The sequence below is a fragment of the Callithrix jacchus genome, chromosome 17 (assembly GCF_049354715.1).
Source record: "Callithrix jacchus isolate 240 chromosome 17, calJac240_pri, whole genome shotgun sequence".
Taxonomy (NCBI): domain Eukaryota; kingdom Metazoa; phylum Chordata; class Mammalia; order Primates; family Cebidae; genus Callithrix; species Callithrix jacchus.
Window position 1 is genome coordinate 47,466,615 of NC_133518.1, and position 23,012 is coordinate 47,489,626.

Here is a 23,012-nt window from a genome sequence, read left to right on the forward strand (position 1 = left end):
AGAGACAGGGTTTCCCCATGTTGGACAGGCTGGTTTTGAGAGGGGAGACCCCCTCCCCTCCTCCCACTTCCCAGCCTCCACCTCCTCCTCCTCTCCAGTTGGGAAGGAGGGTGAAAAAAAGAAACAAAATACCAAAGAGCTGGGAAAATGACTCCCTTTTCAGTTCCCAGCATCTCTGCTATCTGTAAGCCTTGAAAGAGTTGCAAATGAATGTTATTCCTAACCTGCTGGAGCCCAGCACTGGGTCACACCCCCATGTGTGCACGGCCCAGGCTCCCTCCTGGAAACACTTCTGCCAACTAATAATTTACTGCCTTTGTCTTGTGTCTGTAAGCCCCCTCCTCCGCCTGTTCCCACTCTCACTGCAAATGAACTAGCAAATCAATGAAGCCAAAAGATTGCAAGGTCAGACGTCCAGTCAATGGACAATGACATAGTTTCACCTCAGTTTCCCCTTTAGCGTTGTTAAGCCTATAAAAAGGGAAAGAAGCTGCTTCTCGGGGAGCTCAGTCAATGAGGCTGTAGTCCCCTGTGCAGCTCCTAGACAAATAAAAAGCCACTTCCTTCCTCAGTTCGGTGTTTGAGAGGTTTGTTTCTTACTGTTCCTGCTTCAGTCTCAAAGTCCTGACCTCGGGTGATCCACCCACCTTTGCCTTCCAAAGTGTTGGGATTACAGGCATGAGCCACCATGCCTGGCCTATTATTATTAAGAGACAAGGTTTTGCTCTGTCACACAGATTAGAGTGCAGAGGTGTGACCACAGCTCGTTGCACCCTCTTACTCCTGAGGGACATGCTTCAGGAAGGTTTAGCCATCTGGCTAATTAAAAAAAAAAATTGGTCAGACATGGTAGCTCACGCCTGTAATCCCAGCACTTTGAGAGTTTGAGGCGGGTGGGTCATGAGTTCAGGAGATCAAGATCATCCTGGCTAACACGGTGAAACCCCATCTCTACTAAAAATGTAAAAAATGAGCTAGGTGTGGTGGCACACATCTGTAGTCTCAGCTGCTCAGGAGGCTGAGGCAGGAGAATCACTTGAACCTGGGAGGTGGAAGTTGCAGTGAGCTGAGATCTCGATATTGCACTCCAGCCTGAGCAACAGAGTGAGACTCTGTCTCAAAAGAAAAAAAAAAATTGTAGAGTAGAGCCTTGTCATGTTGCCTAGTCTGGTCTTGAACTTCTAGGCTCAAGCCATCCTGCTGTCTCAGCATCCCACAGGGCTAGGATTACAGGCATGAAGTCATAGTACCCAGCTCTTTTTTCCTGATTATCACAATATACGTTTATGATAGAAAAGTTGGAAATGCACAAAAAGTTAAAGAAGAGAATAAAAATCATCTATAATTCTAATACCTTGAGAAATCTACTGCTAATATTTTTGAATAGTTTCTTCTGGTGTTTTTGTTATCCATAATGTATAATTTAATTTTTTTTAAAGACAGAGTCTCACTGTGTTGCCTAGGCTGGAGTGCAGTGGTATGATCTCAGTTCACTGCGACCTCCTTCTCCTGGTTCAAGCAATTCTCATTCCTTAGCCTTCTGAGTAGTTGGGATTATGGGTACACACCATGCCCACCTACTTTTTTTTTTTTTTTTTTTTTTTTTTTTTTAGCAGAGATGGGGTTTCACCACGATGAATAGACTGGTCTTGAACTCCTGACCTCAAGTGATCCACTCCTCAGGCTCCCAAAATGCTAAGATTACAGGTGTGAGCCACCGTGCTCAGCTCACATAATTTGATTTTTAGGAAAAATAAAATAATATACATTTATAGTTTTGTATCTTGCTTTGGTTTTTTGTAGCTTGAGGGTATAAATTGGTACTATCTCTTTGAAGGGCAATTGAAAATATTCATACAAATTTTAAATTGACACAAATTAAAAAACCCTTTGACCCAGAGATTCCATTTTTCTTCCATGTGTACACCCATGTGCATGAAAAGGTGGATGTATAAGAATGTTTTAATAGCAAAAGACTAAAAGCAAAGTAAATGTTTATTTGGTACATTCATACAATGAAATACTATTCAGCCATTAAAGCAATGGAGATACCATATAGATAAATAATTTCCAAGCTCAATCATTAGAAAAAAAGAAAGGTGTAATACAATGTCAATAGTAGGTTCTCATCTGTGTCTAAAAAAGAGGGGAGAGGGTTGTAAAAGAGAAATTATATACTTTTGTCCTAATATGGACACAAAATATTTCTGAAATTAGACATAAGAAATCTGTAGAACTGGTGCCTCTGGAGAAGTATATAGGGGTCTGGAATGTGAGGAAGGCTTAGCTTCCCCTTCATATATCCTTTGGAAATGTAGTTTTTCTTTTTTAACCATGGGCATGTATATTACTTTTCTTTTCTTTTTTTTTTTGAGACGGAGTTTCACTCTTGTTTACCCAGGCTGGAGTGCAATGGGCTATCTCGGCTCACCGCAACCTCTGCCTCCTGGGTGCAGGCAATTCTCCTGCCTCAGCCTCCTGAGTAGCTGAGGTTACAGGCACGCGCCACTGTGCCCAGCTAATTTTTTGTATTTTTAGTAGAGACGGGGTTTCATCATGTTGACCAGGATGGTCTTGATCTCTTGACCTCGTGATCCACCCACCTCAGCCTCCCAAAGTGCTGGGATTACAGGCCTGAGCCACCGCTCCTGGCCCTATTACTTTTTTTAATTAGAAAAGATTAATATTTTTAATGACTTGCAATTCTAATATTCAGAAATATACTGTTAACACTTTCATATATGCTCTACCAGTCTTTTCCTTTGGCATTTTTTCATGCCAATAAACATTCTTTTAAAACTACACACACACACACACACACACACACACACACACACACACACACACACGGTTTTGGGGTTTTTTTTGAGACAAAGTTTCACTCTGTCGCCCAGGCTGGAGTGCAGTGGCATGATCTCAGCTCACTGCAAACTCCACCTCCAGGGTTCAAAGAATTCTCCTGTTTCAGCCTCCTGAGTAGCTGGGACTACAGGCATATGCCACCATGCCTGGTTAATTTTTGTATTTTTAGTAGATATGGGGTTTCATCATATTGGTCAAGCCAGTCTCTAACTCCTGACCTAAGTTGATCCGCCGGCCTCTGCCTCCCATAGTGCTCAGATTACAGGTGTGAGCCACCACACCCAGCCTAAAATCATATTTTGAATAGCAATAAATATTTACACACACATATGTGCATGTGTGGGCATCATTTATGTTGTTTCTGTACTTTTTTTTTCTTTTTGGCTACTAGAAATAATAAAGTTGTAAGCTGGGCACAGTGGCTCACACCTGTAATCCCAGCACTTTGGGAGGCTGAGATGGGCGGATACCTGACATCAGGAGTTTGAGACCAGACTGGCCAACATAGTGAAACCCTGTCTCCACTAAAAATACAAAAAATTAACTGGGCATGGTGGTGCATACCTGTAATCCTAGCTACTCAGTAGACTGAGGCAGGAGAATCACTTCAACCTGGGAGATGAAGGATGCAGTGAGCTGAGATTGTGCCACTGCACTTCAGCCTGGACGACAGCGTGAGACTCTATCTAAAAAGAAAAGAAATAAAATTGTAATATATATTTTTGTATGATTTCAATTCTATTAATTTATTTAATTCCAGGCCAGGTGCAGTGGCTCACACTTGTAATCCTAGCACTTCAGGAGGCCAAGGCAGGTGGATCACCTGAGGTCAGGAGTTCAAGACCAGCCTGGCCAACATAGTGAAACCTGTCTCTGCTAAAAATACAAAAATCAGCTGGACGTAGTGGCGTGCCTGTAGTCCCAGCTACTCGGGAGGCTGAGGTAGGAGGATTGCTTGAACTCAGGCAGTGGAGGTTGCAGTGAGCAGAGATTACACTACTGCACTCCAGCCTGGGTGACAGAGCAAGACTCCATCTTCAAAATAAATAAATAAATATTTAATTCTATTTTAGTATTTTTTCAGAATAATTTCCTTAAAGTAAGATTACTGGGAATCAAGGATCTTCATATATGGTGGAATTATTTTCTAGAATGTTTATACCAATTTACTATGCCAGTTGTTTAAGAGACTGTCTATTCATCGATTCACTATAAGGTTGATTTTCCAAAATGAAAATCTCTTGGCTGTACTTTTTGAATATAAAAATAACACATGCTAAATATACAAGTTCAGAAAACACAGGAAATTTAGGTCCAGCGAGGTGACTCATGCCTGTAATCCCAGCGCTTTGGCAGGCTAAAGTGGGTGGGTTACTTGAGTCCAGGAGTTGGAGATAGCTTGGGCAGCATGGCAAAACCCCATCTCCACCCAAAATACAAAATTAGCTCAGCGTGGTGGTGCACACCTGTGGTCCCAGCTACTCAGGAGACAGCAGTGAAAGGATCACTTGAGCCTGGGAGGCAGAGGCTTCAATGAGCTGAGATGGTGCTGTTGCACTCCAGCCTGGGTGACAGAGTGAGATCCTGTCTGAAAAACAAAACAGGAAATTTGTAGAAAGGAAAACAAAAAGGCCAGGTGAAGTGGCTCATGCCTATAATCCTAGCACTTAGGGAAGCTGAGGCAGGTGGATCATTTGAGGTCAGGAGTTCGACACAAGCTTGGCCAACATGGTGAAACCTTGGCTCTACTAAAAATACAAAAATTAGCCAGGTGTGGTGGTGGGCGCCCATAGCCCCAGCTATTCAGGAGGCTGAGGCAGGAGAATTGCCTGAACCCAGAAGGTAGAGGTTGCAGTGAGCTGAGATCACACCACTGCCCTCCAGTCTGAATGACAGAGAGAGACTCTGTCTAAAAAATTAAAGGAAAATAAAAAGCATTATCCAGAAATACTCGTTGTTGTTTATTTCTTTTGTTTTTTGAAACAGGGTCTCACTCTGTCGCCCAGGATGGAGTGCAGTAACATGATCATTGCTCACTGAAACCTAGACCTCCTGGGCTCAGATAATTCTCCCAGCTCAGCCTTCCAGGTAGATGGAACCACAGGCTACAGGCACATGCTAGCATGCCCAGCTAATTTTTTGTGGAGATGGGGTTTTGCCATGTTACCCAGGCTGCTCTGAAACTTCTGGGCTCAAGCAATCTATCTGCCTTGGCCTCCCAAAGTGCTGGGATTACAGGAGTGCACCACCTTACCCAGCACGTACTCACTGTTAACACTAAAGTATGTATCCAAACTTTTTCCTAGTTTATATTAACCTGATTTTGTTGAACTTAATGTACTTTGGGTTTCTTTCTAAGCCAATAGGTAATATGGAAGTATTGTATCTTTTAATAGATACATCATAATCTATTATAAGGATATAAAATGGATATCTCAAATTGGGTCCTGGGGAAAGCAGATTCTGAGAGGAAGTGCCCTTGGTATCAACATCTGTGGAGAAGAGGGGAAGGAAGCAGAATTGAACCAACAGAGAAGTTATGTTGGATTGTAAGCCCAATGTTAGCCTCAGCTGACCTCACAGAAAGTTCTGGAACAGAAATGGTCCCTCAAAATTCTCCCAAATTGGGGATGGTCAGGTCTTTATAAATTTAAATTTTATTTTACAGCCAGTCTTGCTCTGTCATATAGTCTAGGGAGCAGTGGTGTGATCTTGGCTCAATGCAACCTCTGCCTCCCAGGCTCAAGCAATTCTTGTGCCTCAGCCTCCTGAGTAGCTGGGATTACAGACGTGCGCCACCATGCCCAGCTATTTTTTGTATTTTTAGTAGAGATAGGGTTTTGACATGTTGACCAGGCTTGTCTCAAACTCCTGACCTCATGTAATCTGCCTGTCTTTGACTTCCAAAAGTGCTAGGATTTCCACCATTTCTCCAACAGTACTGTTTTGTTTTGTTTTCTTTTTGTTTTTTTGAGATGGAGTGCTTTGTCACTCAGGCTGGAGTGCAGTGGCATGATATCGGCTCACTGCATCCTCCACCTCCCAGGTTCAAGTAATTCTCCTGCCTCAGCCTCCTGAGTAGCTGGGATTACAGGTGGCCACCACCATGCCTGGCTAATTTTTGTATTTTTTTTTTTTTTAGTAGAGATAGGGTTTACCATGTTGGTCAGGCTGGTCTTGAACTCCTGACCTCGGGTGATCTGCCCTCCTCAGCCTCCCAAAGTGCTGGCATTACAGGCGTCAGCCCCTATACCCCATCTGCTCCCTGTCAATCAGGCCTTTTTATTCTGACAGTAATCACTGGATATGAGTCATCTTGGGAAGGGACCTGTCTCTCTGCATCTGAGGCAATCCCTGAAGAAGCTAATAGCATTCCCAGAAGTTAGGATAATCCTTCATCGAAGCAGGATCTGAGCAGCAATCACAGTGTCCACCGTTGTCTTGTTCTGTTCAGATCTATGCCTTCATATATTTTCTAGAAGCAGCAATACCAGCATTAGGATGGACCTCTTTTTTCTGTAGGACATTTAGAAAAGTAAGATTAATGGAACAAACTATAGCTCTTATTGCCACTAATCTCAGGGATACAACTGATACTCATTGTCTCCCTTGTCCTCTATCCAGTTTAGATTCCCTTACCTTGAGCTATCACCTCAGAGGCTTACCTTGTGGCATGACCCAGACCCTCTTCTTTGAAGGGTATGAACCCCTAGTCCCTATTTCTTTCTCAAGCTGAGGTTGCTATACTTGTCGGTTTATAGTCAAAATTGAAAAAAATTGTACATCAGAAGGTACCCAGTTAAATTACCTAAACCTCAGGCCTTCCATGATTCTGCTATATAATCTTTCCCTGATGCCAATGAAGACTTTTTTCGCCTGCTATCCCTGGACACAAAGAACACAAAGGGCCCAGGCTGATAGAGCCATACCTTGTAGCTCAGTGGAAGTCTTGCTGTATTCTCTGGTAAAACTGCACTCATTTTGGGGACCTGTACTTCCAACTTTGCAGACAACTCTCCTGTCTTAGCCTCCCAAAGAGATGGGATTATGATTACAGGTGTGAGTCACTGAGCCTGGCCAGAATGGGTGATTTTGCAATGAACGGAAATGTATTTCTTACAGTTCTAGAAGCTGGAAAGTCCAAAATCAAGAGGCTGGTATATGGCAAGGCCTTCTTGCTGCCTCATTTTATGGTGGAAGGTGGAAATGCAAGAGAGAGAGAGAGAGTAAAAAGGATCCAAACTCCTCGTTTTATAAGAAAACCACTACCAAGATAATAGCATTAATTCACTCACTCTGACCTCATGGCTTAATCACTTCTCATTAGGCTTCATCTCCCAACATTATTGCATTGGGGATTAAGTTTTCAACATATACTTCTTGGGGAACACATTTAAACCATAGCAGAGTGGCACTAATTTCCACCATTCCTCCAACAGTACTGTTTTGTTTTGTTTTTGTTTTTTTGAGATGGAGTGTTTTGTCACTCAGGCTGGAGTGCAGTGGCATGATCTTGGCTCACTGCATCCTCCACCTCCCAGATTCAAGTAATTCTCCTGCCTCAGCCTCCTGAGTAGCTGGGATTACAGGTGGCCACCACCATGCCCAGCTAATTTTTGTATTTTTTTTAGTAGAGACGGGGTTTACTACGTTGGTCGGGCTGGTCTTGAACTCCTGACCTCGGGTGATCTGCCCGCCTCAGCCTCCCAAAGTGCTGGGATTACAGGCGTGAGCCATCACTCCTGGCCTATCTATCTATCTATCTATCTATCTATCTATCTATCTATCATCTATCTATCTATCTATCTATCTATCTATCTATTTATTTTTGGAGACAGGGTCACACTTTGTTGCCTAGGCTGGAGTGCAGTGGTGCAAACACGGCTCATTGCATCCTTGATTTTCTGGACTCAAGCAACCCTCCTGCCTCAGCCTCCTGTGTAGCTAAGAACACATATGTGTGCCACCATGCCTGGCTAATTTTTAAATTTTTTGTAGAGATAAGGTCTCTCTGTTTCACAGGGTGGTCTCAAACTTATGGTCTCAGGTGATCCTCCCACCTCAGCCTCCCAAAGTGCTGAGATTACAGGTGTGAGCCATTGCACCCAGACGATACTTGTTGTCTTGATGGGGAGAGGTTTCTGCACCATCTCTAAGCAATGGTGCAGAGAGGATGGGCCACTTCTGGGAATGTCCTCATCTGATGTGTCAAGCCCCATTCTTTCCCAACTAGGGCCCTGACCTTAACTTGATATACCTATCTTGACTGGCAAGTTAATCTTCTTTGGAGCTTAGCTCCTCTAAGTTTATATTTTAGCTTATTCTGTATCCCCACTGCTGGAGATGAGAGCCACTTTTTGAGCACTAAGTAGACCCTCAAGTTTTCACTTGGTGATTAATCATTCTCAATGAACCAATAGGTGATTAATCATGCTCAACTTTTCATTATCTTTTTTCTAGTGCATTAATCTGGTTAAACAATAGTCTTGGTCTGCTTTAGTCAGTTTGAGCTGTTATAACAAAATACCATACACTGGGAGGTTTAAAGAACATAAATTTATTTCTCACAGTTTGAGGGGCTAGGAAGTCCAACTTCAAAGTGCCAGCTGACTTCGTTCCTGGTGAGGGCTCTCTTCCTGTGTTGAAGATAGCTACTTTCTTGCTTTGTCCTCACACATGGTCTTTCCTTGGCATGCATGCAGAAAGAGAGAGAGAGAGTGAGAGATCTCTTTCTCTTCTTACAAGACCACTAGTCCTATCAGAGGAGAGCCCCAACCATATGACCTAATTTAACCTTAATTATCTCTTAAAAGACCTATCTCCAAATATAATTACATAGGGGACTAGGGTTTCAACATACATATTTTGGGGGACATATTTCAGTCCATAGTACCACCCAATTCCATCATCCTTATAGTTGCTATTTCCCCTATATTTCTGAAATGCCTAATATATCATATATCTAAATATATACTCTTTTTACTGGTGTACCAATTCAATTGACCATGCATGAAAGTTTTAACAATTTGGGCTGTAATCTTGTGATAGGGGTCCTCATTGTCAGGTGGGCAGCTAGTGATCATATTCCAACACCCCATTTTAGTGCTTGCTTTCTCAGACCTCACTCCTGCCAGCAACTGTCATAGCTTGGATTCCTGGGAAGCAAATTATGAAACAAAAGTTAACAGGCAGGTTATTTATTAAGGAGTGCCTTTGGGATTAACACTCGTGGAACAGAGAGGGAAGGAAGCAGGATTGGGCAGAGAGAGATTATGCAGATTATATAGGGAGTCTGGGATGTTAGAATTGACTTTTAGAGTTGTCCCAAGTTGGGCTAAGATGGAGCTAAGATGGTCAAGCTCTTATCTTACACCTTCACTCTGAGGTTGTTATTTTTTAGCTTGTTTGTTTTTGGTGACAGCATCTGGCTCTGTTGCCCAGGTTACTGGAGTGCAGTGGGGTGATCTTGGCTCACTGTAACCTCTGCCTCCTGGGCTCAAGCCATCCTCCCACCTTAGCCACCCATGTAGCTGGGACTATAGGCACATCCCACCACACCTGGGTAATTTTTCTATTGTTTTAGAGACAGGGTTTTGCCATATTGCCCAGGCTAGTCTCAAACTCCTGAGCTCAAGCCATCCACACCCCCGTGGCTCTCAAAGTGCTAGTTATAGGCATGAATCACCATGCCTGGCCTCTTAGACTTTCACTTTGATCAGCAATTGTATATGGGCCTGGGAGGGAACCTAACTTTGAGCAAGGTGGCTCTCTGCAAATGTAGCAATTCTGAAAGTTCTAAAGACTTAACCAACAGTAAACTCAGTAGCCAGAAGAAATCCTTAATTAAAAGGAAAGCTTGAGCCAGGGCACAGTGTTTCACACCTGTAATGCCAGCACTTTGGGAGGCCAAGGCAGGCAAATCACTTGAGATCAGGTGTTCAAGACCAGCCTGGCCAACACGGAGAAACCCCTGTCTCTACCAAAAAAAAAAAAAAATTAGCCAGGTGTGGTAGCATGTGACTGTAGTCCCAGGTACTTGGAGGCTGAGGCAGGTAGATCTCTTGAGTCTGGAAGATTGAGGCTGCAGAGAACTCAGATTGTGCCACTGCACTCCACCCTGGGTGACAGAGTGAAATCTTGTCTCAAAAATAAAATAAAATAAAAACATCAGGAAACTTCACATAAAAATCTGGATTTATGGGGCCGGGCACGGTGGCTCAGGCCTGTAATCCCAGCACTTTGGGAGGCCGAGGTGGGTGGATCACGAGGTCAAGAGATCGAGACCATTCTGGTCAACATGGTGAAACCCCGTCTCTACTAAAAATACAAAAAATTAGCTGGGCGTGGTGGCGCATGCCTGTAATCCCAGCTACTCAGGATGCTGAGGCAGGAGAATTGCCTGAACCCGGAGGTGGAGGTTGTGGTGAGCTGAGATCATGCCATTGCACTCCAGCCTGGGTAACAAGAGCGAAACTCCGTCTCAAAAAAAAAAAAAAAAAATCTGGAAGGAAAAAAGAAAAAAGATTTAGTAATACTAGCCAGTGTGGGGCTAATCAGCAGACTTTGAGAAGCGGTTGCCTATTTTATACTTGGTATGAGCCCTCCTGTTTGTTACAACCTCCATCCTTCCCAACAGGGAGGCCAAATATCAGTTCACCACTCACCATAAAGCCTAAACTGTTGTTTTTATTACATTTGGTCTTGCCTCCCCACCACCCCACATTTACATTAAATTGTTGGCCCTTGGTCTACAGACAGCATTTTTAGTCTACCTAAGGACAAAATCCAGTGGGACATAATCACAGTGTCTAAGTGTTCACAGTAAGTTTACTATACGGCAGAAATGTATAGAACAGAAACTTTCTGCTTGTGGATGCCACTGAGGAAGCATTGTTAACCTCTCTTCTCCCTGCGGTCATGTCTAAGTCAGAGTCTCCTAAAAAGCCTGAACAGCTGAGGAAGCTATTCATTGGAGGGTTGAGCTTTAAAACAACCGATGAGAGCTTGAGGAGCCATTTTGAGCAATGCGGAATGCTCATGGACTGTGTGGCAATGAGAGATCCAAACAAAGAGCTCCAGGGTCTTTGGGTTTGTCACATATGCCACTGTGGAAGAGGTGGATGTAGCCATGAATGCAAGGCCACACAAAGTGGATGGAAGAGTTGTGGAACCAAAGAGAGCCGTCTCAAGAAAAGATTCTCAAAGACCAGGTACCCACTTAACTGTGGAAAAGATATATGTTGGTGACATTAAGAAGACACTGGGCTGGGTGCAGTGGCTCATGCCTGTAATCCCAGTACTTTGGGAGGCTGAGGAGGGCAGATCACGAGGTCAGGAGTTTGAGATCAGCCTGGCCAACATGGTGAAACCCTGTCTCTGTTAAAAATACAAAAATTAGCTGGATGTGATGGCTGGCACCTGTAATCCTAGATACTAAGGAGGCTGAGGCCTTGAACCTGGGAGGCAAAGGTTGCAGTGATCCCAGATCATGCCATTGCACTCCAGCCTGGGCAACAAGAGCAAGACTCCTTCTCAAAAAAAAAAAAAAAAAAAAAGACACTTCACATAATCTCTTATGCGAGGAATATCACATAAGAGATTATTTTGAACAGTATGGAAAAATTGAAGTGATTGAAATCATGACTGACAGAGGCAGTGCCAAGAAAAGGGGCTTTGCCTTTGCAACCTTTGACGACCATGACTTCCTGGTTATCCACTATCTTAACCAAGATAATGGTTATCTTATGATTTCCATTCAGAAATACCATACTGTGAATGGTCATAACAATGTGATGGTGGTTGTGGAGGTGGTTTCAATGGGAATGACCACTTTGGTTGTGGAGAAAACTTCAATGGCCATGGTGGCTTTGGTGGCAGCCATGGTGGTGGTGGATATGATGGCAATAATGGCTATAATGGATTTGGTAATGGTGGAAGCTATTTTGGAGGTGGTGGAAGCTATAATGATTTTGGCAATTACAACAATCAGTCTTCAGATTTTGGACCCATGAAGGGAGGAAACTTTGGAGGCAGAAACTCTGGCCCCTATGGTGGTGGAGGCCAATACTTTGCCAAACCATGAAACCAAGGTAGCTATGGAAGTTCCAGTAGCAGCAGTAGTTATGGCAGGGGCAGATTTAATTAGGAAACTAAGCTTATCAAGCGAGGAGAGCCAGAGAAATGACAGGGAAGCTACAGGTTACAACAGATTTGTGAACTCAGCCACGCACAGTGATGGCAGGGCCTACCTGCTACAAAGGCATGTTTTAGACAAATATGCCTGTGTATGGGCAAAAAAATTCGAGGACTGTATTTGTGACTAATTGTATAACAGGTTATTTTAGTTTCTGTTCTGTGGAAAGTGTAAAGGATTCCAACAAAGGGTTTAAATGTAGTTTGTTTTTTTTTTTTTTTTGCACCCGTGTTGTTGATTCCCAGGCTCATTTCCACTCCAGCCTGGGTGACAAGAGGAAGACTCCATTTCAAAGAAAGTTCTTTTTCAGAAATCACTTGACTGGGGAGGGTGGCACTTGGGGGAGAAAAAATAACTTGATTATAAAATATATGTAATGAAAGATTGCAAAAGTGATCTGAATATGTTTCCACAATGTATTTTAACCCAGAGATGATTAATAGCTTACTAAATTAATTAAACATGAAGGATCAATTCTGGTGGTAATGAGGGGATTAAAAATTTAATAATTGCTTTTTTGCAACAGGTTTGCCACTAGAAAAGATGTGTTGTGAAAACTAACCCTACGGGCAAAAATGGGAAAGAAAAAGACTCATATCAACATTGTCGTTATTGGACACATAGATTTGGGCAAGTTCACCACTACTGGCCATCTGATCTACAAATTCAGTGGCATCAACAGAGAACCATTGAAAATTTTGAGAAGGAGGCTGCTGGGATGGGAAAGGGCTCCTTCAAGCATGCCTGGGTCTTGGATAAACTGAAAGCTGAGCATGAACATGGTATCACCATTGATATCTCCTTGTGGAAATTTGAGACCAGCAAGTACTACATGACTATCATTGATGCCCCAGGATACAGACTTCATCAAAAACATGATTACAGGGACATTTCAGGCTGACTGCACTGTCCTGATTGTTGCTGCTGGTGTTGGTGAATTTGAAGCTGGTATCTCCAAGAATGGGCAGACCTGAGAGCATGCCTTGCTGGCTTACAAACTGGTTGTGAAACAATAATTGTTGGTATTAACAAAATGGATTCCACTGAGCCACCCTACAGCCAGAAGAGCTATGAGGAAATCGTTAAGGAAGTCAGTGCTTACATTAAGAAAATTGGCTACAACCCTGACACAGTAGCATTTGTGCCATTTTGTGGTTGGAATGGTGACAACATGTTGGAGCCAAGTGCTAACATGCCTTGGTTCAAGGGATGGAAGGTCACCCACAAGGATGGCAATGCCAATGGAACCACACTGCTTGAGGCTCTGGACTGCATCCTACCACCAACTCATCTAACTGACAAGCCCTTGCACCTGCCTCTCCAGGATGTCTACAAAATTGGTGGTATTGGTACTACTCCTGTTAGCTGAGTGGAGACTGGTGTTCTCAAACCCGGTATGGTGGTCACCTTTACAACTGAAGTAAAATTTGTCAAAATGAGCTCTGAAGCTTTGAGTGAAGCTCTTCCTGGGGACAATGTGGGCTTCAATGTCAAGAATGTGTCAGTCAAGGATGTTCATCATGGCAATGTTGGTGATGACAGCAAAAATTACCCACCAATGGAAGGAGCTGGCTTTATGGCTCAGGTGATCATCCTGAACGAATCAGTGCTGGCTATGCCCCTGTACTGGATTGCCACACGGTTCACATTGCATGCAAGTTTGCTGAACTGAAAGAAAAGATTGATCGCCATTCTGTTAAAAAGCTAAAAGATGGCCCTAAATTCTTGAAGACTGGTGATGCTGCCATCATTGATATGTTTCCTGGCAAATTCATGTGTGTTGAGAGCTTCTTGGACTATCCACCTCTGGGTTGCTTTGCTATTCATGATATGCGATGGACAGTTGCTGTAGGTGTCATCAAAGCAGTGGACAAGAAGGTGCTGCTGGAGGTCTTGTCCTCCAGCAAGGACACCAACACTACCCAGAAAGCTCAGAAAGCTAAATAAATATTATCCCTAATACCTGCCACAACATTCTTAATCAGTCGTGGAAGAACAGTCTAAGAGCTTTTTGTTTCAATTGGCCATTTAAGTTTAGTAGTTAAAGACTGGTTAATGATAACAATGCATCATGAAACCTTGAGAAGGAAAGGAGAATGTTTTGTGGACCATTTTAGTCTTCATTTTTGCATGTGGCAGTTTTACGTTATTACTTTTTTAAATCAGTACTTTTTAATGTAAACAACTTGAACAAATTTGTCACAGAATTTTGAGACCAATTAAAAATGTTTAATGAGAAAAAAAAGTTAATTATTGGCCGGGCACGGTGGCTCATGCCTGTAATCCCAGCATTTTGGGAGGCCAAGGCAGGCAGATCACTTGAGGTAAGGAGTTCAAGACCAGCCTGGCCAATATGGTGAAACCCCATCTCTACTAAAACTACAAAATTGGCCAGGCATGTTGGTGCATGCCTGTAATCCCAGCTACTTGGGGGACTGAGGCAGGAGAATTGCTTGAACCCGGGAGGTGGAGGTTGCAGTGAGCTGAGATTGCACCACTACCCTCCAGCCTGGGTCACGGATTGAGAATCCATCTCAAAAAAAAAAGTTAATCTGTTAAGAATATGAAAAGACTTCTATCCAATTTATCGGTATCACTGAAAACTAGAATATATTATACTACATAATGCCTTGGGATTTTTGAGGAAATGTAATTCAAACTAAGTCTCAGCAGAATTGAAATATTTTCAAATATCCAAAAACTGGAAATTTATATCCCATTCTTTCATAAGTAGCTGGTGACGTTCTCCAGCAAAATAAGAAGATAAACTAAGAAGACTGTATTACTTCATTTTCACACTGCTGATAAAGACATACCTGGGCAATTTATAAAAGAAAGAGGTTTAATGGACTTAGTTTCACATGGTTGGGGAGGCCTCACGATCATGGCAGAAGGTGAAAGGCATGTCTCACATGGCAGCAGACAAGAGAAGAGCGCTTGTGCAGGGAAATTCCCCTTTATAAAATCATCAGATCTCATGAGACTTATTCACTATCATGAGAATAGCATGGGAAATACCCACCCCCCAAGATTCAATTACCTCCCACCAGACCCTACCACAACACGTGGGAATCATGGGAGCTGCATTCAAGATGAGATTGTTGGGGACACAGCCAAACCATATCATTCTGCCCCACCCTCTCCCAAATCTCATGTCCTCACATTTCTAAACCAATCATGCCTTCCCAACAGTCCCCCAGAGTCTTAGCTCATTTCAGCATTAACTCAAAAGTCCGCAGTCCAAAGTCTCACCTGAAGCAAGGAACGTCCCTTCTGCCTATGAGGCAGTAAAATATGAAAATTTCTGTTTCATTGTCAGACTGAAAATTTTCTAAAGTTTTATGTTCTGTTTCCCTTTGAAAACTGACTGCCTTTAACAGCACCCATTAAATTGACATTAAAATCAAAAGGAAATTAGTTACTTCCTAGATAAAATGGGGGTACAGGCATTGGATCAATTCAGCCATTCCAAATGGGAGAAATTGGTTAAAACAAAGGGGCTAAGGCCCCATGCAAGTCTGAAATTCAGCAGGGCAGTCAAATCTTAAAGATCCAAAATGATCTCCTTTGATTCAGTGTGTCACATCCAGGTCACATTGATGCAAGAGGTGGGTTCCCATGGTCTTGGGCAGCTCTGCCTCTGTGGCTTGCAGGGTACAGCCTCCCTCCTTGCTGCTTTCATGGGATGGTGTTGAGTGTCTGCAGCTTTTCCAGGTGCATGGTACATTTTGGGGTCTGGAGGATAGCAGTCCTCTTCTCTCACAGCTCTACTAGTCAGTGCCCCAGTGGGTACTCTGTGTGGGGATGCCCACGTGACATTTCCCTTCTGCACTGCCCTAGCAGAAGTTCTCCCCGAATGCCTTGCCCCTGCGGCAAACTTCTGCCTGGACATCTACACAGAGCTTCCTCGATTCTGGACTTCTGTGCACCCACAGGCTGAACAGCATATGGAAGCTTCCAATGCTTGGGCCTCGAAGCCATGGCCCAAGCTGTACCTTGGCCCCTTCTAGTCATGGCTGGAGTGGCTGGGACACAGGGCACCAAGTCCCTAGAATGCACAGAACAGAGGGACCCTGATACTGGCCCATGAAACCATTTTTTCCTCCTAGGTTTCCAGACCTGTGATGGGAGGGTCTGCTGCAAAGGTCTCTGACATGACTTTTTTCTTTTTTGAGATGGAGTCTCTCTGTGTTGCCCTGGAGTGCAATGGTGCAATCTCAGCTCACTGTAACCTTCACCTCCTGGGTTCAAACAATTTTCCTGCCTCAGCCTCCCAAGTAGCTGGAACTACAGGTGTGTGCCACTAAAAATACCAAAAAAAAAATGCCCAGCTATTTTTTTGGTATTTTTAGTAGAGATGGAGTTTCACCATGGTGGCCAGGCTGGTCTTGAACTCCTGACATTAAGTGATCCACTTGCCTAAGCCTTCCAAAGTATTGGGATTACAGGTGTGAGCCACCACTTCCAGCCTTTGGGACATTTTCCCCATTGTCTTGGTGATTAATTCAGCTCCTTGCTACTTATGCAAATTTCTTCAGCCTACTTGAATTTCTCCTCAGAAAATGGGATTTTTTTTTGTTTCATTGTCAGACTGAAAATTTTCTAAAGTTTTATGTTCTGTTTCCCTTTGAAAAATGAATGCCTTTAACAGCACCCAAGTCACCTCTTGAATGCTTTGCTGCTTAGAAATTTCTTCAGTCAGATACTGTAAATCATCTCCCTCAAGTTCAAAGTTCAACAAATCTCTAGGGCTGTGGCAAAATGCTGCCAGTCTCTTCGCTAAAACATAACAAAAGCTACCTTTGCTCCAGTTCTCACAAGTTCCTTATCTCCAGCTCCATCTGAGACCACCTCAGCCTGAATTTCATTGTCCATATCATCATCAGCATTTTGGCCAAAGCTATTCAGCAAGCCTCTAGGGAGTTCCAAACTTTCCCACATTTTCCTGTCTTCTTCTGTATCCTCCAAACTGTTCAAACCTCTGCCTGTTACCCAGTTCCAAAGTTGCTTCCACATTTTCAGGTATCTTTTCAGCAGTGCACCACTCTTCTGGTGCCAATTAACTGTATTAGTACATTTTCATGCTGCTGATAAAAGACATAGTAGAGACTGGTAATTTACAAAAGAAAAAGGTTTAATGGACTCACAGTTCCATGTGTCTGAGGAGGCCTCACAATCATGGTGGAAGGGAAAGGCACATCTTACATGGTGGCAGACAAGAGAGCCTGTTGCAGGGAAACTCCCCTTTATAAAACCATCAGATCTCATGAGACTTATTCACTATCTCGAAAATAGCATGAGAAAGACTCACCCCCATGATTCAATTACTCCCACCAGGTCCCTCCCACAACACATGGGAATTGTGGGAGCTACAATTCAAGATGAGACACAGCCAAACCATATAGAAGACATAGATACTAGAAAAGAATGGCTCTAAGTTTGGAGTGCAGTAAAGGGAAGTTTTCAGTGGTACAGCAGAATTAAGGAACAATTAGATTAAATGGAGGCAGAAGGCCCAATGTTGTTTAGGGGCATATATCAGGGGGCAAAAGAGAGATCATCTCTGTAAATGGAAAAACTTGATACGATAAATTAGGTAAAATATCCCGGAGGCAAAGGCAATTTGAAACTTCAGGAAAAACAAAGCTATACAAGTTTGCTTTTTTTTTGTTTGTTTCTTTTTAGATGTGGTCTCACTCTTGTCACCTGGGCTGGAGTGCAAAAGCGCAATCTCAGCTCACTGCAACCTCTCCCTCTTGGGTTCAAGTGATTCTCCTGGCTCAGACTCTCGAGTAGCTGGGATTACAGGCACCTGCCACCATGCCCAGCTAATTTTTGTATTTTGAGTAGAGATGGGGAAATTGCTTTTTGTTGTCATTGTTTTGTTTTTGAGACAGAGTCTCTCTCTGTCACCCAGGCTGGAGTACAGTGGTGCTATCATGGCTTAATGTAGCCTCAAACTCCCAGACTCAAGCAATCCTTCCACCTCTGCCTCCTGAGTAGCTGGGACTACAGGTGTGTGCCACCACACCCAACTAATTTTTTGTAGAGAGAGGATTTCACCATGTTTTTCAGGCTGGTCTTGAAGTGCTGGGCTCAAGTGATCTGCTACCTTGCCTCTCAAAGTGCTAGGATTACAGGTATGAGCCACTGTGCCCAACCTGCTTGAGATCTAAATATGAAGCACAGATATTTGGGCAATTGCTAATAAGGGAAGATAATCCATTTGATCCTGATGCTCTCTGCATTTTCACTTGAGTGGTTTTCTAATGGTTTTCACAGTGGTTCAGTGGTTTTGTAAAAGAGAAAATGTTATCCTAGCACATTCCTTAGTCTGGAAGTTGGCTTTTAACTGTGTCAACCTATGGACAAAACACAAGACTTCCTGTGTTTAAGGGAGGGGATTAGAAGGTGTGAAGGAAGAATGGTGGTGTTAATAGTGGAGAGTTGTAATACTACCTAAAGTTGAAATGCTATCTAGTGTTTTTATCTTGTATTATTCAAAGTTACAAATAAGTGTAGTAGCTCACGCCTGTAATCCCAGCACTTTGGGAAGCTGAGGTGGGCAGACCACCTGAGGTCAGGAGTTTGATACTAGCCTGACCAACATGGTGAAACCCCATCTCTACTAAAAATACAAAAGTTAGTGGGGCATAGTGGTTCACACGTGTAATCCCAGCTACTTGGGAGGCTGAGGCAGCAGAATCACTTGAACCTGGGAGGCAGAAGTTGTAGTGAGCCAAGATCACACCATTGCACTTCAGCATGGGCAGCAGAGGGAGACTCTGTCTGAAAAAAAAAAGTTGTGGCTGGGCGCGGTGGCTCACGCCTATAATCCCAGCCCTTTGGGAGGCGAGGTGGGTGGATCACGAGGTCAAGAGATCGAGACCATCCTGGTCAACAAGGTGAAACCCTGTCTTTACTAAAAACACAAAAATTAGCTGGGCATGGTGGTATGCGCCTGTAGTCCCAGCTACTCGGGAGGCTGAGGCAGGAGAATTGCTTGAACCCAGGAGGTGGAGGTTGCAGTGAGCTGGTATTGTGCCCTTGCACTCCAGTCTGGGTAACAACAGCGAAACTCCCATCTCAAAAAAAAAAAAAAAAAAAGTTGCAAAGAAAAGAAAACCAACAAAAGACACAAACTTAATGTAACTGTTAAATATTGGACCAGTGAGTATCAACATAATCTTTATCAGTTATAGCAGGGAGTCATTAGATACTGCCTAAAGTTAATATGAGCATATTTAGAAATACTGAAGTAATTCCAAACAAACAAAAACACATAAAAGATGTTGTCCCTGGGGAGTGGCCCTGGAAGTAGAGTTAAGATGAAGCTTGGTTGCTTTTCATTATAAGTTCTTTTGTCCTGTTTGATTTGTTACTATTTATTTGGTATCCTTTTATTTGTTGCCATTATGCATCTCTTTCACTGAAAATAAAATAAGAGGCTGGTTTTTCTGCCTATAAGGAAACAATGTTTTAGATATCTATTCTATCAAGAATAATTCCGCCACCTGGCTCAGTGGCTGATACCTCTAATCCCAGCACTTTGGGAGGCTGAGGTAGGCGGATCACCTGAGGTCAGGAGTTAGAGACCATCCTGGCCAACATGGTGAAACCCTGCCTCTACTAAAAATACAAAAATTAGCCGGGTGTGATGGTGTGCACCTGTAATCCCAGCTACTCAAAAGGCTGAGACAGGAGAATCACTTGAATCCAGGAGGTGGGGTTGCAGTAAGCTGAGAACGCACCACTGCACTCTAGCCTGGGCTACACAGCAAGAATCCATCCCCTACCCCTCAAAAAAGAATGATTTCCCAAAGTAGTCTAGGCCTCATTCAGGTCTTTTGAAATAAGCAATTAAGTGAAATCCAAAGGACATCAAGAAACTTGGACTAAGAAAATGGTTGTTTTACTGGTAATTGACTCTAATTAATAAGAACTCTTAGCTATTACCCACACTAGTTCCAGACATCTGCCTGTGAGAATTCTTTTTAAAAAAAATTTAAAAAGATCTTGGGAATGATCCAAGATGGCTGATCGCTAACATCTCGGGATTGCAGCTCCTAGTGAAAGCGCAGAGAACGAGAGGTTGCCACACGTTCAGACAAATTTTTGTCACTCACGGACCAGAAGATTCACAGTGGAGGAGCCCCACGGGTCGCCAGAGCGACTGTTGTGGTGGTTGCAGCGGTTTTGCCGGCACCTCGGCGCAGCAGCTCTTGGTGCAGAGTAAACGGGACTGGTGCCCCTTGTGTCCGACGTTTGGAGCTCTGGGAAGGCAGAGTCGCCTATTATGGACTCAAGAAGGAAGCCAGACTGGAGATTCCCCGGGCAGAAAAGCACCATCAGTCTTAACGCTGCTGTTTTGGCTGGTGCAGTGAGTTGCTCAAATTCTGGCCCTGGGAATTAACAACTTGGATGTCCACTCAGAGACCTAATTTGAAAGCTGGTAATTACAAAGACGACAGGTGGATAAATTTACAATCATGGGAAGAAACCAGTGTAAAAAGGCTGAGAATACTCAAAATCGGAATGCCTCTCCCTCTAAGGAGGATCACAGTTCCTCATCAACAAGGGAACAAGGCTTGATGGAGAACAAGTGCATTCCTTTAACAGAATCAGGCTTCAGAGGGTGGATAATAAGAAACTTCTCTGAGTTAAAAGAACATGTTGTAGCCCAATGTAAAGAAACTAAGAACTTTGAAAAAAGGTTTGATGAAATCCTAATGAGAATAGACAATTTAGAGAGGCATATAAGTGAATTAATGGAACTGAAGAATACAATATGGGAACACCGAGAAGTATGCACAGGTTTAAACACTTGAATTGATCAAGCAGAAGAAAGGGTATCAGAGGTCAAAGACCAACTTAATGAAATAAAATGAGAAGACAAGAATAGAGAAAAAAGGATAAAAAGGAATGAGCACAGTCTCCAAGAAATGTGGGACTATGTGAAAAGACCTAATTTACGTTTGATAGGTGTACCTGAATGTTATGGAGAGAATGAATCCAAGCTGGAAAATATTCTTCAGGATATTATTCAGGAAAACTTTCCCAACCTAGCAAAGCAGGACAATATTCAACCCCAGGTAATAGAGAGAACACCACAAAGATATTTCTCAAAAAGAGCAACCCCAAGGCACATAATCATTAGATTCACCAGGGTTGAAACAAAGGAGAAAATACTAAGGGGAGCCAGAGAGAAAGGTCAGGTTAATTACAAAGGGAAGCCTATCAGACTTACAGCAGATCTCTCAGCCGAAACCCTACAAGCCAGAAGAGAGTGGGGGCCAATATTCAACATCCTCAAAGAACAGAACTTTCAGCCCAGAATTTCATATCCAGCCAAACTAAGCTTCACAACTGAAGGAAAAATAAAATCTTTTATGAACAAGCAAGTACTCAGAGATTTTATTACCACCAGGCCTGCTTTACAAGAGCTTCTGAAAGAAGCATTACACATAGAAAGAAACAACCAGTATTAGCCTTTCTAAAAATAACCAAAAAGTAAAGAACATCAACATAAAGAAGAATTTACATCAACGAACGGATAAAACAGCCAGTTAACATCAAATGACAGTAACCCTAAATTTAAATCGATTAAATCCCCAAAACCCAATGGTATGCTACATCCAGACCCATTTCACATGCAAGGATACACAAAGACTCAAAACAAAGGAATGGACAAAGATTTACCAATGAAAGGGAGAGTAAAAATAAAAATAAATAAATAAATAAAAAGCAGGAGTTGCAATTCTCGCATCTGATAAAATAGATTTTAAAGCAATAAAGATAGAGTAGTAAAAGGATCAATGCAACAATAAGAGCTAACGATCCTAACACCCAGATACATAAGACCTATAAAGAGACTTAGACTCAAAGAGACAGAAAATTAATAAGGACATCCAGGACTTGAACTCAGATCCGAAACAAGTAAACTTAATAAATATTTATAGAGCTCTCCATTTTAAATATACAAAATATACATTCTTGTCAATACCACATCACACCTACTCATAGGTTTAAATGAAATATTGATCGGCCATTATTAATACACATTTTTAGAATAAAGCAACATTTCCGTTCTCTCCCCCTCTTTTTCTTCCTCTCTCTTCCTCTCCTTCACTCCTTTGTTTTTCTTTCCTTCTCTCCAAAAAATAAAAAAAAAAGAAAAAGAAAAGAAAAGAAATGTATTTCCCACAAATCTGGAGGCTGGGAAGTCCAGGAGAAAAAAATATATATATATTTGAGCAATTTTGAGAATAGAGTTTTGCCTTTAACTAGGATAAGCTTACTGATTCTGAAAGGGAAGGTATTCTGGATTCCTCTTACCATCTTATTACCAAAAATGGGGCAGAATTTATTAATTTAGCTATCCATCCATCTGTCTGTGGGTCTGTCTCTCTGCCTGCCTATTCGAGATATGGTCTTGCTGTGTCACCCAGGTTGGAGTGCAGTGGCATGATCATGGCTCACTTAAGCGATCCTCCCACCTCAGCCTCACAAATAGCTGGGACTACAGGTCTGTGCCATCCTGCCCAGCTAATTTTTTATTTTGTGTAGAGATGGGGTCTCCCTATGTTGCCCAGATTGGTCTTGAACTTCTGGCCTCAAGAGATATGCCTGCCTCAGCCTCCTAAAGTGCTGCAATTACAGGTGTGAGTCACTGTGCCTGGCTGATTGCTCAGTTTTAGAAAAAATAGTGTCTTTAGGCCGGGTGCAGTGGCTACACTTGTAATCCCCGCACTTTGGGAGGCTGAGGCGGGTGGATCATCTGAGGTCAGGAGTTCGAGACCAGGACAGCCAACATGGCAAAAACACATCTCTACTAAAAATACAAAAATTAGCTGGGTCTGGTGGTGGGTGCCTGTAATCCCAGCTACTCTGGAGGCTGAGGCAGGAGAATTGCTTGAACCTGGGAGGCGGAGGTTGCAGTTAGCTGAGATCACGCCAT

At 42.9% G+C, this 23,012-nt stretch overlaps 2 pseudogenes; both read left to right on the forward strand.

Moving 5' to 3' along the window:
* Positions 1-10,779: 10,779 nt before the first annotated feature.
* On the forward strand, positions 10,780-12,185 carry LOC108588848 (heterogeneous nuclear ribonucleoprotein A1-like; annotated as a pseudogene).
* Positions 12,186-12,630: 445 nt separating this feature from the next.
* LOC100389971 (elongation factor 1-alpha 1 pseudogene) lies at positions 12,631-14,017 on the forward strand (annotated as a pseudogene).
* Positions 14,018-23,012: the final 8,995 nt, after the last annotated feature.